The 14,945-nt window shown below is 51.9% G+C and overlaps 1 protein-coding gene across 1 annotated transcript in view; it reads right to left on the bottom strand.

Moving 5' to 3' along the window:
• The window catches only part of ADPRM (ADP-ribose/CDP-alcohol diphosphatase, manganese dependent), a 194,872-nt gene that overhangs the window by 96,185 nt on the left and 83,742 nt on the right, over positions 1–14,945 (bottom strand). The window lies entirely within an intron of this gene.

The raw sequence follows: 14,945 nt of genomic DNA, 5'->3' as shown, positions 1-14,945 counted from the left end.
TGTTTACATATCTGAGTGCCTGAACTGGATTTGCTTACTTCTGTAACCCAAACTGACCAATGGAGGTCCTTCAAGGAGGGGAGGGAAGTTCTGACCATTGGGTTTGCCTGCCCCGGCTCTCCCTGTGGGCAAGATACTGACCTGCATTTCAAAAGACCAGATGAGTCACAAGTATCAAACATTCCAAAGAGTGGGCAGTGAAGGGCGGCCGGGGGAAAACACTTTCCAAGAAGGCACATTTTCCCCTGGAAATGGCTCTGGGAGTCGGCCAGTGAGGTACAGTATTTACACCAGAGGCAGTGGGGTGCACTATGGTGCCCAGTCCCCCCTTGACCTTCTAAGTCCTTCTGCATGGCTACTGTCCCCTCTGAACTTGACACTTCGCCAAACACAGGTGCACATTGCCCTGACTTCTTTCCTCCACCCCTTCTTCTACCCCACGATTCTAGAACAGCTTAGATGGAGCAGCTATGGAGGGATACTGTAAGATTTTTCTCTCCTTCACCTCCACCGAGGATCAAAACCAAGATGAAATTCCACATTTGAGTGCAACAAGTCTCTGTAGATTTCCAGAGATGGAATTTACTTTAGAAAACCCCAGCTTCTGCTCTCTCTGCCCCCTCCCACCAACACTCAGACATGTACTGAGGGCCCTGCTCGGGCCAGGCCCTGGGACGAGAGCAGGACAGACACGGCCCCTGCTCACCAGGTCACGGTCTCACCGTCCTTCTGCAGTGAGAGGCACAGCCAGGCCGACACGCAGTGGAACACCCCGTGCTGAGTACTTGCTGGGGAAATGAGGGTGGGGGTGGGAACGCGGAGGGGCATCTGCCCCAGACCTGGGAGAGGACAGAGGGAGTGCTGGAGGCTGGGCTGTCCAAACAGAACCAAAGGGGAAAGGAGAGCCAGCAAAGAGGGAAGGGCACGCCCCGCCTGTGCAGAGCTGGGAGGGAGGGGAGTGTGATAGTCAGGACACTGCGGAGCACCCTCCCTCCCTCCCGTGTTCCCTTGAGCCCCTCCCTAGGCCTGCCGTCCCCCTGCTTCCCCAAGTGCCTTAGTGCAGTTTCTTGGGGCTCGTCAAGGGCCTACTGGGGCCTGTGGCAAAGACTGTTAAGGGGTTTCCCAAGGGCCCACCACGCAGAGAGCACCTGTGAGGTACGTGCTCCCCAAGCCTGGGCTTCCTTCCTGCAGCCGCCAGAAGCCTTTAGGTGACAGACCAGAGGGTCCCCACCTGTCTGATAACAAGGGGAAAGGAAGTGTCCGCATCACGCTGGCTTGAGCTGACCCCCATCACTCCTCAGCCTTCTGCCCCGGCTCCCCCTCACCACAGCAAGCCCTCTCTCTCTAACAGACTTCCAGGCATCTCCATCCTTCATGGTGGTTCCATGTGCAGAGTCAGAGCCCCACCTTGTTCCCTCTGCATCAGGGGAAATTCTCATGGGACACCCCCTTCCCCATCCACCTAAGGAGCCAGCGCTTGGGGACCCTGTGGCTTTTGAGCTTCACCCGGAATGACCATATCTCTCACTCGGACAGCATGGCTGGGTCCTCTAGCCCGCCTGTCCCCTGCACACAGGTGGCCAGGACCAATCATGGGGACGCTGCAAATACTACATCGCTAACGGTGGCTCCAGGGCCTCAAGTCACTGGGCCTGCCGATCGTTTTCTTTCCTCTGACATGAATGCAGATTCCGTATCGGCCCTACAGTGTCACTCACATTCCTCGAGGCTTTCTTACCCAGGAGCAAATGGAGAGGACTCCCAGCTGGCTCACTGGGAATCCACAGTTTCCACGTCTCATTTCCTCTGCCCCGAAGCTTGCCGTCTGGGCACAGCTATGGGAGGAGGGCCCAGGTGGACGCTGCTCCTGTGTGTGTCGTGGAGCAGGGAAGTTTGGGGACGACATGACTGCAGGCGTGGAGGTCTGGAGTCACCTTGGAGTCTCCGGCAATCTCGCCCACAATCCCCGCTCCTTAAGCTAGTTTCTCAGCAAGAAAAAAAAGGAAAGCTCCCCAAGCCTCCTTCAGCCCCACTGGGATCTCCCAAATGAATGTGGACCAAGGAACACGCCAGCGTTACGCTGAGGGGCTTTTGCCAAAGACCATCGCCGCAGGGAAGCCTGAGAAATGGATGCAGCCCAGGTCAGATTCCGGGTAAAACCATGTTTCTGGATAAAAGCTTCCCCACCATGCCCCCTCTCATGCCTGTGGATGGGAGGTCAGGACCAGCATTCATGTGTCCAGCCAGCTGCATTGTATTATCCCACCCATCGCTGTTCTGTTTAGGAGAGCTCAATTTAATCTGAACGCTGAAAGAATTGACGGGATGTTGAATTATATTCTATTTAACAGTGTCTGCTGTGTTTTCATTCTGTTCCATCAGGAATTCCAGGTGGTACCACTAACTCATTCCTCTAAGAGGATGCCTCGGCACACCCCGTTCCATCACCACATGCCCTTCCCCTCAACGTGCTGTCTGGGAGGAAGACGACAGTGCGGGTGCCTCACAGGAGCTATGGCTCTAATCTGAGATGCTGACGGGGCAGACCGAGCAGAAGCTCCTGACTCTTTCCCTCCCCACAATTCTAGTATTGAGAGATGGAAAAAGAGCCTTCCTGAATGAATCAGTGGTCCAGGGTGAGGCAGGCAGGTACTCCGGGGTCAGCCAATATCCTTAGGAACTCTGGAGAACAGGCCCAAGATGGAGTGTCAGTCCAGCCCCCAGGACCTCTGTGGCCTCCTCTTTCCTTCTAAACCCTTCTTCTTGTCTCCTGGTCCAGCCTCTCTGCACCTCTAAGTCTTTAATCCTGACCCTCTCCCACCTGGCTCCCACCAGACTCACTGTGTCCTTGACTTCGCTCTAGCTTGCTCTGTTCTCAAAGGAAAAAGGGAGGATGGTTCTGGGTCTGGACAAGTGAGCAGTATTTTACTCAATCCCGGATTTCTGCAGCATTGCAGAGTCATGACACCCCATTCCCTCCTGTCCCCTAGACTCAGCCCGCCTTCATTGCTATCTCCAACCCTTAGAGACCAGAAATCCCTGGAAACTAAAACTCAGAGCCCCAGGTATGTCTAATATTAAGTGGTGCCAGGGAACTGCCTGATCACGCACCTGGCGAAGCTTCTGGGTAGCACCAACAGAGGCCATGGGGGCTTTGGGGTGGGGGGGGAGGGTGCGGGAGGGCTGTGAGAAGGGGTCGGGAGGAGAGGGGACAAGTGGCAGTTGGCAAGGACATGCTGGAGTGGTGTCTGAAGAGCAGAGGAAGCACCCGGGCTGAAAATAATGACACTTTCTTGGGTGCTTACCGCACATCAGGAACTGATCCAGGCACCTGAGGCACTAACTCACTTAATCCTTTGCAGAACCCAGTCTGAGGTACTATTATTACCATTTCACAGATGAGATAAGTGAGACATGGGGACACTGAGCTGGGACATCAGCCACAGTGAAAATCTAGGCGATCTGACCCCGGAGGCCACACCCATGACCCCCGCCCAATTCACTCTCCGAAGTCTCTGAGGGGCAGCGGAAGCCACCAGGGTCACCGTGCTGGGCTCCAGGCTGCAGGGCAGGGAAAGCAGGAGTGGAGCTAGGGTCAGTGGACAGGCAGGGAGAACAAAACAAGCAGGAACCTAGAATGCCAACCGGGAAAGCAGCCAGGAAAGAAGTCAGGTTCTGAGCGCCTCCTCAGTGCCAGGCACCATGCTCGGGGCCATCTGCATAGTCAGTGGTCAGAGGCGGGAACTCCCCCAGCACAAGGTGGCTCTGTCAGAGCAGGGTGGCCTTGGTACCCAGCACTGGGTGGCTCTGTCAGAGTAGGGTGGCCTCAGTAGAGTGAGCCTTCATCCCACATCTCACATCCCAGGCTCCTCTGCTGACCAGTGGGAGGATCTGGAACCAGCTGCCACTGGACTTGGACTGATCTTAAGAATAGAAGCCACAGCCAAGGACAGCAGAGCAGAAAGCTAGACGATTCCAACAGCACCGATGCCACCCAGGGAGCCACTGGGCTACCTAACCCCACCTCTTCCAGGAGACAAAAATAAAATCCTATCTTATTTAAGTCACCATTTGGGGGGTCTCTTGCCTGCAGCCAGATAGATTTCCTGTTTACCCAAGTGACAAGTCTGGGGAGAGAAAGAGTTCTCTTTGTCCTATAAGCCCAAACACTGTTTGATGAGATCCAGAAGTGACAGACTTAGAGCAAGGATGATCATCAGTAAGCTCCAAACCAAAGCAGTGTATTTGTCTTCAACCTCAAAGCATTCTCTACGTCTCTAAGAAGAAGGGAGAAGGAGGGTAACATAGTAGCAGAATGACCACGATGGTCCCAGACTTCCTGCCCTCCTGTCCCAGAGGCAGCAGGGACCTTCCTCGGACTGGGCATCCGGTGGTGCGTGCGGGAAAGAGTGGGGTTCACACAGGGCACCTGTCAGGCTCTGTGACCTATCAGGCCATCCCACCTATTCTAAGAGCTGAGGCTGGGATTGGTGGGAGAGGGTGATAAGAAAAGACTGAGTCTGGTGGAGGGCGGGGGGCGCGTCTAGCTCAGTCGTAGAGCGCGTGCCTAGCATGCACAAGGCCCTGGGTTCAATCCCAGTACCTTCTAAAACTAAAACCATTAAGGAGAGGAGACACCTGGATACTCGGTTCTCTTTCTCCCAGGTTTCAATCTCTACATTTGTCAAAATTAAAGTAACCTAAATTCACAAACACATAGGATTCTGTATTGGTTGGGGGCACAGACTCTGGAGACGGCCCACCTGGGCTCCCATCCCATCCGGGTCTTGCCAGGACTTTGACCCTGCTCAACTTACTTCACTACTGCATGTCTCCATCTGTGTTTGGGTCGGGGTGGGGGGGGAGGCCTAATTTATTTATTAAAATTTTTATTGACATAACACTGATTTATAATATTATATAAGTTCCATGTGTACAATCTTATATTTCTACCTCTGTACACCCTACAGCGTGCTTACCACCAAAAATTTAGTTCCCATTCATCACCCTACAGTTAATCCCCTGTACCCATTTCACCCTCCCCCCTGCCCCTTCCCCTCTGGTAACCATTACTCTGTTCTCTGTATCTACATGTTTGTTTTTGTTTATTCATTTATTTTGTTTTTGTTTGCTTATTTGTGTATGAGTTTTTTATGTTTCACATATGGATGAAATCATATAGTATTTCTCTTTCTCCAGCTGACTAATTTCACTTAGCACAAAACCCTTAAGGTCCATCTGTGTTGTTGCAAATGGCAGGACTTCATTTTTTATGTCTGGGTAGTATTCCATGGCACACATACCACATTTTATTTACCCATCCATCTGCTGATGGGCACTCAGGGTGCTCCTGTATCTTGGCTGTTGTAAATAGTGCCATGATGAGCATGGGGTGTAGATACCTTTTGGATTAGTGTTTTCATCCATACCCCCGTCCTCACAACTGCCAAAGGGGTTAATGAAAGTGCCTACTTTCCCCTGAGCACGAACTGGGATAATCCACACAAGGCTTTCCTGTACTGTCCTGAGCATTAGTTATTACGAATGTTAATGGACTGCACAAGGCAGTATATTCTCCCAAGCGGTTTGACACAAGGCAAGAAGGCAAGCCTGCACAACTAAGTGCGAGCTGGTTGGAAAAGGAGACTTTGGGGGCTGGGGGACTCGCTATGTATTGTGGCACCTGGCGAATGAGGCCCTGATGCCAGCCAACAGTATCATTCCCACATTTTTGACTCCTCCCTCCCCCTCTGCCTCACGATCAGTCTCAATCAATCATCAAAGCTTATAATTTCTACTTCCTTAATATCTGTCAGGGATGGCCACTCCTTCTGGGCCAGGGCAGCTCACTGTCCGGGAAAATTCATGTTTTCCTCCCATAGTGAGGAGTGAAGTGGCTGTCCCACCAGCTCCACATGTCCCAGGACCCCTGGTGTCCAGGTGTCAGCATGTGACGGGCTCACAGGAGCAGAAGCGGCACGTGACTCTGCTGGGCTGGGCCTGCCCTCCTCCTAGCTCTGTGCGGAGCCACCGTGTGCCAGGAGCCTGGGTCGGAGCCATCCAGGTAAGCGTCAGGGACTGAACGTTTGTGTCTCTCCAAAATTCATGTGTTGAAGCTATAACCCCCACTGTGACGGTCTGAGGGTCTTTGGCAGGTAACTAGGTTCAGATGAGGTCATGAGGGTGGAGCCCTGGTGATTGGATTAGCACGTTATAAAAGGAGGAAGAAACAGGAGACCCCTCCCTCCCCACGCCCACGTACCCAGGCAAGGCCATATGAGCACACGGCGAGAACCGAACCTGCCGGCACCTTGGCCTTGGACCTCTCTGCCTCCAGAACTGTGAGAGACGAATGTCCGTCGCTCAGGCCACCCTGTCTATGGAGTCTTGCTCCAGCCGCTCTAACTACTGCGACAGCAAGGAAAGCCCCAGGAAGACCACGGGCACCGCATTGGACTGGTCGACAAGCTCGAAATAAACTTCTGTTTTGTTTCACTAATGAAATGGTGGGGTTTGCCTGTCACAGCAGCGAGCACTGCCCCACTCACATGCCCTCTACTGTCACTGTCACTGGCTCCAGTGGTAAGCCGTCGTTCTGAGCACTTGACCAGCGAGCCAGTCTCCCCCTCTTCTCATTCTCCCCTAATCCATTCAGCACCCTTCACCAGGATGACCTTCTCCCCAAATGCAAAATCTCTGCAAGCCTTTTCCTTCCATATCATCATCTTTGCAAAGTCTGAGCTCCCCACCTGCCCTGTGAGGCCTCATCTCCCGCCACCCCCTCCCCAAGCTGAGCTCGAGGCCTGCGGAACGTCTGTCAGACCCTCATCCCCACCTTGCTCCCTGCAGCTCTGCTCTCCACCCAGCATGTTCTCCCCGCTGGGAACATCCTCCCTCTCCGCCCTGGTCTCAGCCTGTCTGACGCCCTGTCACTCCCTCTTCTCTTGTTTCCCATCACACTCTCTCCTTCCTCCAAACCGCTTAGGAGCCTGAATCACAACTGCCCAAGTTATCCAGCTCAAAAACTAACCACCTATTAACACGAAGCACTTACAGTCAGGAAAATCAGAGGCTTTGGCACTAAACAGACCTGAGTTTGAAATCTGACTCCACAAGCTAATTTCTAAACCATGTAATTTACTGCATTTCCATTTCAGACTTCCAGTTATGTGTGAGGATGATAATTACCCTCTTAGGTCCTTGTCTGGATTAAATAAGGAAACTGGAAGTGCTAATGGGGTGCAGTCACGTAGCAGGTGTTCAGTAAGAGGCAGGTAGTTATTATCTTTGTCACAGGAAGAGAGAATTTCAGGCTACAGCACAATGGAGGAATTCCCAAATCCTTGGCTAGACTAGACTTCTGCCTGAGTTTGTAAAACCGTATAGAGTCTTCCAGGTGGGGTCAAGGTATCTGACCTCAAACAAACAAACACAGCATTTTTGCAACTGAGGGCAGGGCTCTCCCTGTAGCATTACTGTAGTTCATAGAGAACTTCTTTCCAGAATAACTCACATGTGCACATTTTCACTTTGAATCCAGGTAAGAACCTCATAAAATCCAGGTAAGAACCCCAAGTGAATAACTGAGAAGAGCTGCCAAACACTCCACTGGTGCCCGTTCACTGGGAGAGGGAAGAAAATCTCCACGTCATTGCCCTTCCTGAGGGAGAGAGTGTGTTCCCTTCCAGGGACTGTTCAGAGGAACCAGACTGAGTGGCGCCCTGTGTGCGTGTGACCTGCAGTCAAGGCCAGGGCAACAGCTTTCAGGTCCAGCCCAACAAAAGGATGAAAGGGAGTGAGGCAGGTCCTGGGTAAGAAGAGACAGGCTGTGGTGCGTGTGGCCAGACGGGCTGTGGGAGCCCGAGCTGGGAGGAGGAAGGGGAGGCTGGACCAGGGAAGGGCATGGGATGGCTCACAAAGCCTTTTCCCATTTGGCCCGTGAAAGACAACATTGTCCCAGTCATCCATCCAACAAACAGCTAGTGAGCACCTCGGGAGTGCTGCCTGGGCGCTGGGGAGAAGGAAGGGAAGAAAACAGACACACAGTCCTGTTTTCTGGCGCTTTCCCCTAGAGAGGCAGACAGGCCATAACAAGGACATCATCCAATGCAGAAGATGGTGCTGGAGGGTGAGGGCTACGAAAGCAAGACACAGGGGAAGGGACGGTGTGGTCACAGCAGGCCCCTCGCAGTGGGGGTGGGTCAGGGTTGTGTTGAGATCTGAAGGAAGAGGAGGAAGTTCACAGCCCCAGTGCAGGTCTGGGGCTGAACATTCCCGCAGAGGGAGGAGGTGCAGGTGGTGGAGATGCCTTCACTCGTCCTCCCTATCTCCCCCCTCTCCCCACGGTGGTGGGGCTTCCACACCAACCCCGTCCTGAAGAGGACCTGGTGGGGACACCATGCCGCCTGACCCATAGCTTTGTTGGGCAGTGGCTTCCATTCTGCTTGTCCCCTGCTACTCTGGCTGCCCCTTCATCACATGGCCTCTCTGGCATCCTCTGCCTCCACCTGCCCATTCAGGCCCCCAACCCTCTGTGCTAGTCACCCCCTCCCCCAACCACCCCACGGCCCTTTCAAGAGACGGATGGTGTCATCCAATATGATAGCCACATCTGGCTACTTACACCTAAATTAAATAAAATTAAATATAACTAAACATTCAGTTCTTCAGCCACACTAGCCACATTTCAGATGCCCAATAATCACACGGGCCTAATTGCTACCATACCAGACAACACAGATTACACAGCATTTCCATCACTGCGGAAATTTCCACTGGACAGTGCTCCTCCATACTGACACAGCTGAGAATCCACTAAAGAACAGAATTCTTTAGACTGACTTACTCCCATATTATACATACAGGACACTATCTACCATAACACTACGTACTATATACTAGGCACTCTATTATATACATAGTTCCTATACTATATTCTTCTCATTGTCTTCCTGAACTTGGAAAAAAATTCTCCATTCTATTTTTTTTTCACTTTCAGTGTTTATCTTTACTTAGCTTTTCCTTTGTCCTACTTTCTTTGGTTCATATTGATTTTTTTGGTAATTTCTTATGATAGTAGCTTTTAAATAAAGCCTGTAAATTAAAATATTATAAAGTCTCAGTTATGCAAGATGAAAATGTTCCAGAGATCGTCTGTACAACCCTGTGCCTACAGTTAACAAGACTGTGTTGTACACGTAAACATCTGCTAAGAGTGGAGATCTCATGTTGTGTTCTTACCACAATAAAAAATGTCATTAATTTTTAGAATTAATAATTTATCATTTTAATTAATTAAACTATTATTTTGTCCTTCTAAGTCCTTAAATAACTATGCTTTGGCTATCACATCTGAAGTTCTGACATTTCAGTGGGATTTTAAATATCTCACTGTAAGGGCATTTTTTTTTCAAATCCTCCAAGCAAAGGCATTGCCCACCTGTTAGGTTTGCCCCCAGCTCTTCAGGGACCTGCCCTCAAGGCCGGCATCTCAGATCTGTGAGTCAGGCTCATCTCGAGGTCCCTGGAGTTCTGATTCTTGCTCCAGACTCCCTTATCTTTTTCTCCCTGCTCTCATTCATCCTACAGGTAAGAAATTCCCACACCATTTTCCTCTGGCCAGGCTCGGCCCCTCTGGGCCCACCTGCCCACAGCCCCAGCAGCCACAGGCTCAGGAAGACAAACAGCAGGTGCCCTGCAGAAGGTTGTGGGAAGACAAGGACATTCTCTCAGAGACACCCCCTCCACACCACCCAACTACACTTCAACTAAAAAAAAAAAGAAAAGAAAGAGAAGAAAAAGATAAGTGGTGACAGAAGATTCTAGCATCTAACCCAGCAGATCGCGTGGTGGTGATGCCTTAGGATTTACAGCTCTGACACGTCTTACTATGTGCCCAGCACTTAACTCAGAGCTGAATGCCAGCGGAAATAGATGGTGAAACTAAAAGGTGTGGGAAGCAAAAACTAGAAGCCCAGCAGACCACTTCCCCTGTGAGGTCAGACTTCAAGGTATTATCGTGGAGGCATTTTGCTTTGGAGGGAGTCGCGGGAGCACTACTTCCGCAGAAACAGGGGGGGAAGTAGGAGATGAAAGCTACGAAGGGACACTGAGTGGGTCTGGGCAGAGCTGGAGGAACTCTGGTGAAACACTCGCAGCTTTCCCAGTAGCTGGGAGTGGCTGGGAGTTGTAAAATGAATCGAGTCAACAAACAGTGGGTGCCGGGCTACAGAAGACGGCAGAGCTGCTGCCCGACTGAAATGGGTGCCCAGCCTAGTGAGGGAGATGCAAAACTCAACAAGTTACCTCCACAAATGTATCAGGTACTTTTAGAAAAGTCACTGTCCACTTCTTACCCACTTCTTACCCATTAGGATGGCTAAAGTTTTACTGGAACACAGCCACACCTCCTATATATATATATATGAAATATATGTATATATTTCCTATGGCCCCTTTGTTACAATGACAGAATGGAATGGTCGGAACAGAGACCTTAAGGCCCACAAAGGCTAAAATGTTTCATATCTGGCCCATTACAGAAAAGGTCTGAGAACCTCTGGGCTAGTTTAATTATACTGTTTCTTTTCAGTGTATATATTCTTAAATACTCATGGTCTATTATAAAACCGTGGTCAGTTTTCCACTCACAGTGGCAATGATTAATTGAGGTAAAAAGTTCATTTAAAGAAAAAATTAACAGAATAGTATAATATTAACAAACTAGTATAATAACACATTAACAAATTCATATAATATTCTGTAACAAATAATAGAAGTAGACCGCAGTGGTGGCAAAATCCAGGGGGTAGCACAAATGTAAGGTTTGATAAACACTGGATTCTGAGAGTAGGGGAAGTGGAGAGATTTGAGAATGACGAAGATAAAGAGCAGCTTCAGGAGAGATGAGAGACTGAGGACTGGACAAGCATTTCATGAGACTAAGGGTGGCACTGTAGCCATCAGGGTGGGCTCAGTACATCCTAATTGGACCTGGTGGGGTTCGGCAGGGCAGGGAGACAGGGAGCTGCAACCAGGTGAAGGCAAGACTGATAAAGAGGAGAGAATGATGGTGCAGGAGAGTCAGTGATGGGTCTCTTTCAATCTGGGGTTTTCCCTACAGAAGCATCATGGCAGAAAGAATGTAACAGGAGATGTTTGGTGACAACCACTCGGTGACTCCTATGTCACAGTGTTCAAGTTCTAAGCACTTTACACCTATGAACTCACTTAACCCTCACAGTAACCCTGTGAAATAAGGGATTGTTTTACCATGAGGCAATTGAGGCACAGAGAGGGCAAGTGACTTTCCCAAGGTCACACAGCTAATGAGAGGCACAGGCTGGTGTGGTTAGACCCGCTCAACATCTGACCCCTGCCACTCAGGCGGTGACTGAGCCTTGGTCATTCAAATAGTCAGGCCTGGAACTGTGACTCTGGGTCAGCTGAGCACTGGCTGGCCTGTTCCTGTCTCGGTCTTGCCTGGTCTTTAGGATTCAGGTCATGGAGAGGCTGTCATACTTGTGACATCACAGGGAGGTGACAGAGCGTGATGACTCTGCCAAGGGAGTGACAAGGTCTCACTTGCCAAGAGGAGGCTGAGCTGTAAGGGAGCAGCAGAAGCACAGACCTCTGAGCCACAGGGGTGGCGGCAGCCTGAGGAGCCTCAGAAGTGTTGGGGTCACTCAGGGCTCCCCACTTGTGGAGGAGGATGAGCACCTTGGGGGGCAGCCAGAGCCCCGGCAGCAAGAAGGCCCTGCACCTCAGCTTCTCCCCCTGTGACACAGGGAATGACCAAGGGCACTCGGTGTCCCTGGGGCTGAAGCCCCCTTCCAGGTGCCGGGTGGAATGGGGGGAGGTGGCGTTTAATAAGGTGCGGAGTTCATAATTATGTTTCGGAAAGCTTGGTTTGACAGTCTAAATTTTCTTTCTATCCACACTACAGCTAAAGCCAAAGGTGCTCCTGAAGCAAACAACTCCTTTAGCTACAGTTACAGGCTGAGTTGTGTTCCCCAAAACTCATATGTCGAAACCCTAACCCCTGCTTCCTCAGAATGAGACCTCGTTTGGAAACAGGGTCACTACAGATGCAAACAGTTATGATGAGGTCTTACTGGAGTAGTGGGGGCCCTATTCCAATATAATTGGTGCCCTTGGAAAGAGGGGACGTGCCCACGGGGAGAATGACACTTGAACATGAAGCGATGCATCTACAAGCCAGGGAATGACACAGACGGCCAGGAAACCGCCAGAAGCAGAAAGACGCACGGAACAGATCCTCCCCTGCGGCCCTCAGAGGGAACCCACCCTGCTGACACCCGGGTCTCCGACCTGTGGCCTCCAGAACTGGGGGGCAATCAATTTCTGTTGCTCAGGGCACCCAGTGTGGGGTTTTTCCTGCATTTTTCTCAGCTGATGGTCACCCTGTACACCCTAGAAGTGGCCTGTTGATATGACCACCCTGTTTCATACATAACGAGTCAGGACTGGATACAGTGTGCTGGAGACAGAAGGCAAACTGGAGCTAGTCAGTCTGGAAAACACACAGCCGGAGAAGCAGGTAAACATTTCCTGACTTTTCCCTGGAGTTGCCTTTTGGTCCACGCCCAGCCTACCGCAGACAGAGGCCACAAGTCCCCTCCCTCCCTGCTGTCCCCTCTCTGTCCTCTCAGTCTTTTTCATCGTTGCCCCTTTCCAGAGTCTGCCTTTATCCCGAAGGGCTGTGCTGAGCCTCACTGTAGGAAGCTCGGGTCCTGAGGTCTTCAGAGTGGAGAACCTACAAGACACACAAACCTTTACCTGCTGACACTGACCACAGCACCACTCCACAATCTACATCAACAAATTCTCTTCCATATCTTTTACATAAAACCCCCCGTCCCCACCCGCAAGAGTCGGGCAGAAGCAGGTAGGGGAGGAAACCCCCACCACACCACACGTCTCAGGAGCCTGGTAGGACTTGCCCAGGACTCGAGAGGCAGAACAAGGGCAGGACAGCCCCTCTGTGGGACCCACAGGCTCCTAGTCCTCTGACACGGCAAGTCCATCCAAGGGCGTCCTGACTCCTCCCCCCCGCGTCATCTGGTTGGCCCTAGCGACGACCTGTCCCGCTAGCAGTGATGTCACTATTTTGGTCAGGATCATTCCTGAGCCATGAAACAGTTAAGAAATATCCTGCCCCACTGGCTGCCGTGCTCATAAAGGGAGATCCACGTGTACTTCCGTGTGGCTCCAAACAGACGGGCAGCTCACTCATTTGTTCACACCCAGCTGGGAGAGAAGGAGGCAGCCAGCAGGACTGCCACCTTCCTGTGCACATCAGCCCCGGGAGAGCGGCTGGGCCCTCCTGCTCCTGCCTCCTGGGCAATGCTCCTGGGGAGGCCCTGGGGAAGATGCCACCCCGGGCGCTGCGCACTCTTCCTCGGCCTGGCCCTCCTGCTGGACACACTGGGCCTGGCCCTGCTGCTCGTGGGCATCTTCGCCCTCCTCGATTACTGGGACTTCCTGGTCTACACAGGGTCCGTGATCCTGGCTTTCAGCCTGCTGTTGTGGGTCATCTGGTATTCCCTCAACATCGAGGTGTCTCTTGACAAACTGGACTTGTAGCCTGGTCATGGGAAGAGGAGGAGGGACGCAGGCTTCCTGGGCAGTTGGAGGAGAAGGAGCATGCGGCCGCTCCCACCCAAAATGCCCCACCAGGGACCAGGTGAGTGCACGTGAAACCTGCCTGGAGGCACGGCCCGGGAGGCTGGAACTCAGTGAGGCTAAATGGGCCAGCAGCCTAAAGACTGCGCCCCAGCTGGGGGTCCTGAGAACCTGGGCTCCAGCTGGCCAGGAGAACGTGGGGCACATGTTTCTCCCCTGGGGACCCTTTTCCTTAAGGCAACTGGAAAGAGGGTCTCCACAGATCCTCTCACTTTTCTAGTCCACTACCAAGGGTCCTGCCGTGCAGAACAGGAAGTTATTCCCTTCAGGTTAAAACCTGGAGAAAAGAGCCCATCTGATTTTCTGCTGGGGAGAATCCTTGCTGAGGAGGAAAGACTTTAGCACTAGGAGAGGATGGAAAGTTCCCCAATGACTGCTTACACCCTTGCCTGCGAGCTGGCTGCTGCAGGAGGAAACAGAGCAGAACCACCCAGGATGGCCTTTCTCATTTGCTTCCTCCCTGCACCTGCCCAGGTGGGACATACTGGGGGGAGGTGGGGGGTGGTTCAGGACCTGCCTCCACCTCCACTCTCGGCGCCCCTGCCCCACCCTCCTCACGCACCCTCCCATGCAGCAGCAGCGCCCCAGGCTGGCCTGGGGGACCCAGAAGTCAAGAGACCACAGCTGACCATTTCATCCCGGCTGGGCCAATACGCAGCTGACTGCATGTAGCCAAGAAGGCAGATAATTGGAAGATATTCACATGGACATGGAACACAAAAGACAGAGTGGGTCTGGCCCTCACAGCCCTGAATGAGAGACGGGCAGCTCTCCCCAGGGGACTGAAACCAGAGTCCTGGTTGGTTTGGTCGTCACCCCCCTACCCGGTGGGCAGGGACCTGCTCTTTGGCACAGCCAGGCACTCCATTTTGAGGGTGAAAAGCAAAGGTCAATGCTGAGTTGAAAGGAGGAAATAATAATCGTGTATTTTCTCCGGGATTCCACCTGATCCTTGGAAGTGAGAGACAAGAGCAGCAATTTGAAGAGGTTTCAGTAGGGGAGGCAAAACCTGTCCCTGGCAGGTGACTAGGGCACCTGGGTCCGGCTCAAATCAGCACCACTTGTTTGCCAGTGACACTGCACAGGTTGTATCATGCTCTGGGCCTCGGTTTTCCCATCTGTAAAATGAGGATAGTATTACCTGCTCCTTCTGTTGCAACGGTCAAAAAGAGGTAAGGCATAAAAAGGCTCTTTGCCCATAACGTGCTTCTTACACATGCCAGGTGTTGTTACAAACATAC

Source organism: Camelus dromedarius, chromosome 16 (assembly GCF_036321535.1).
Source record: "Camelus dromedarius isolate mCamDro1 chromosome 16, mCamDro1.pat, whole genome shotgun sequence".
NCBI lineage: Eukaryota > Metazoa > Chordata > Mammalia > Artiodactyla > Camelidae > Camelus > Camelus dromedarius.
Note: the sequence above shows the minus strand (reverse complement) of the source record. Positions and strands in the feature narration are given on the sequence as shown.